The sequence below is a fragment of the Notamacropus eugenii genome, chromosome 5, assembly GCF_028372415.1.
Source record: "Notamacropus eugenii isolate mMacEug1 chromosome 5, mMacEug1.pri_v2, whole genome shotgun sequence".
Lineage (NCBI taxonomy): Eukaryota > Metazoa > Chordata > Mammalia > Diprotodontia > Macropodidae > Notamacropus > Notamacropus eugenii.
This window is the reverse complement of record NC_092876.1, coordinates 164,437,266-164,440,488: the sequence shown is the minus strand read 5'-3', so window position 1 is coordinate 164,440,488 and position 3,223 is coordinate 164,437,266. Positions and strand designations below refer to the sequence as shown.

The following is a 3,223-nucleotide window of genomic DNA, read 5'->3' as shown; positions in this document are numbered from 1 at the left end:
CAGGAACTATAGGAAGTCATTCAGTGGATCTCTGATATGGACCTTAGAGATGATAAAATCCAACTCCATTTTATAGATGAGAACACTGAAATCCAAAGAAGGTAAGTGACTTTCCCAGTCACATAGAGAATGAGTAACTGAAACAGGGTTGTACCCACATCTTCTGACTCCAAAATCAATGCTTTTTCCACTACAAAATGGTGCTTTAAAAAGAAAGTTGTGTTTGGTGCCAAGGAACTTAGGGTCAAAACCTGCTCTCCTACTTACTGTTTGAATAAGTCTCTTTGCTTCTCTGGTCTCAGTTTCCTCATCTGTAAAATAAAAAGGTTGGATTAGATAACCTCTACAATCCCTTCATGTGGATCTCTATGTAGCACTGTCCTTGAGTTCTAATGTGCTCTTATTGGTAATGTACTTCAGCTATATTCTTCAGTTGGTTCTCCTGTTTCTTGTGCCTGTTGTCTTGTTGGTTGATTCCAGGGAGTGGAAACTCCCTGCAGGCAAGCACAATATCTTCAAATTCTTTTGTAACACCTTACTCTGCCTTCAGCACCTATTGCAGACACAGAAGGAACTTCCATGGTGCTGACTGATGCTTTGAAGACCTGGAAAATAATGACTTTCTCAATTCTATTAGGAATACAGTTCTTCTTTGGGAGCAATCTATTGCCATATTCTCATGCTCTCACTCGCCCTCAGGAACCCCAGGTGTGCTCACCTGCCTTGAAAAAAGGACATTTACAACATGGCACCCAAGGAGGGTTTTCCCCCTACCCTATTATGAGGGATATAGGAAGATCATCTCTACCTCCAAAGAGAAATAGCATCAATCAATCAACAAGTATTTATTATGGAGTGATTATTTCAACTTGGGTGGAAATATTGGTTTATCAAAATGAAGGGCAGGGAGAATCTTACAATTTCTAAAAGGTAAGCTCTTAAATTCTAGGAGCCCACACTTTTGATCATAGACATAGAGCTGAAAAGGGAGCTTGTTTTGTAGCTGAAGAAATTAAGGTCCAGAAAGGTTAAATTACATACCCAGAGTTACATGGGTAAGAAAAGCATCAGAAGTGGAATTCAAACCCAGGTCCTCTGACTCCAGAATCCAGTGTTGTTTTTTCCCCAATGCCTTGCTTCTTTGCTTATAAACTAGAAATCATTCCCTTCAAAGGTTACCAACAGTATAATTGGCTAGTCCAGTCTCATCTAATGGCTCCAAAAAGGGACCCAGACAGTGAGAAGTTCCTGTTCTCCTCCCCTGGCCCTCTTCATCATCTTTGGATAGTGCTTCTAATGGTCACAAAGTCCCAGAATTGTCTGCAAAGATCCCAGGCTCAGAGTAAAGAAAATGGCTTTTGTAAAATGGATGGAAAGGGGAAAAAAAACAAGCTCATGTTTCTACTATGTGCCAGACTCTGTGCTAAGCACTTTAATAATGTTATCTCATTTAAGGGAATTTGGAAGGATGAAGGATGCAATCTTCAGCCGTGGAAAAGCAGCATGGTCTAGTGGAAAGAGCATGGGATTTGGAGCCAGGGACCTTATGTCTGAATCTCAGCTCCTCTCCTCACTGTGTGATGCTGGACAAATCCCTGTACTCAAAGAAGAGATGAAGTAGAATCTTCAGCCTGACTATTTTCTCTAGCTTTGAAGTGGCAACCTCTTTCAACACCTCTCTGGGTGTCAATAAAATAAAGAGAATGGAGTAGAATATCTCTAGGATGTTTTCAAGTTTTATTCCAAAAATCCTATGAAGGTTCTTAGTGCCATAATCCTGTGAAAGTCGTGGCTTTGTGGGTCTGAGGCAGATGACTGGAAGATACCTCCATGTTCTGCAGAATCAGAGAATTCTTTTCATTAGAACATGAAAACAGAGCAGAGAAGTCACAGCTTAAGAGTTTAAGGGCCACAAATATGACATGTCATGTATGGATGACAACTTTCTTTTTAAAAACAAAATTGTGCTTAGAGATCTGGGGCCTGGGACTGATATCATTCCTAGCTCTCTAGAGCTGCTGCCCCACAAATCCATTCCATCACCTCCACCAACCCCCACCCCTATGCCCCATCCCAGGCCCCTCTTTTCTCATCCTCATAGTTCCCAAGTTGTCCAGGACATGGAAGCTCAGAAAGTATTGCACCAGCTGAATGTTCTGTTGGAATAGGAGTCCAAATGTCAGCCAAAGATCTGTGACTTGAGACTAATTGAATCTGCTCATGATAATGGCTTTCAGATGAATGCAAGACTGAGGGACTTTGAAGTGGAAGATCTTCTTAGCCTAACTCACTTCTTTGGTTTTGACACAGAGACTTTTACTCTAGCTGTGAATTTACTGGACAGATTTCTATCCAAAAATGAAGATATAACCCAAACATCTAGGATGTGTGGGATTAACTTGTTTCTGTCTGGCTGTGAAATCAACAGAAGAGAGAAATGTCCCATTAGCCACTGATTTGATCCAAATAAGTCAATATAAATTCACAGCTTCTGACCTGATGAGAATGGAAAAGAGTTTATTAGAGATGTGTTGAAAAGTGAAAGCTACTGCTGCCTCTCAGTTTTTATAGCTCTACTATTCACTCATTCATGATTTGAAAGGAGAAAGAACCCAAATTTTCAAAGACTAGAAGCAGAGCTAAAGGCACAGGAATTGACAGAATTGACAGAAGGAATAGAATGTCTTGAGAAACATTCCAAGATAAATTACGGAGATATGACCTTCTGGCAGGAACTTGTAGCAAAGTGTCTAACCAAATACTCATCAAACCAAATGTTCAGACGTTGAAGTGGACTGTGTGTAGTGCACATTAGTTGAAACATAGTTATTACAAAATCACTCATCTTCCAACAATCCTTGAAACTAGGTCTTAATAGGATTCTTATGGTGAAGAAATTCAACTATTTTGAAGGCCTTTTTTTTTTTTAAGGCATCAGAACAACGTCAGAATGGATTTAAGTTGTGAAGCCTGAAACAGAGTAACTAGGTTAACATTTATGTTTTCAGACTCGAGAGGAAAACAGGCTATAGTTGGAAATTGATTATGTGTGCTGCAGTTGGAAATGTGTTCAGGACTAAATTATGATTCTCTTTGAAACATGTTTGTAAAAATCAAAACTCAAAGTTGAATCCCTAATGTAGAATATGGATGAGAGACTATACTGTGAATACTATACTACACCGTGATCCAATCTAGTTCTATCTGGATTGGTATACTGATC

At 39.7% G+C, this 3,223-nt stretch overlaps 1 pseudogene; it reads left to right on the top strand.

Moving 5' to 3' along the window:
* Nucleotides 1-2,129: 2,129 nt before the first annotated feature.
* LOC140507732 (cyclin-G1 pseudogene) lies at nucleotides 2,130-2,875 on the top strand (annotated as a pseudogene).
* The last annotated feature ends 348 nt before the right edge of the window (nucleotides 2,876-3,223 follow it).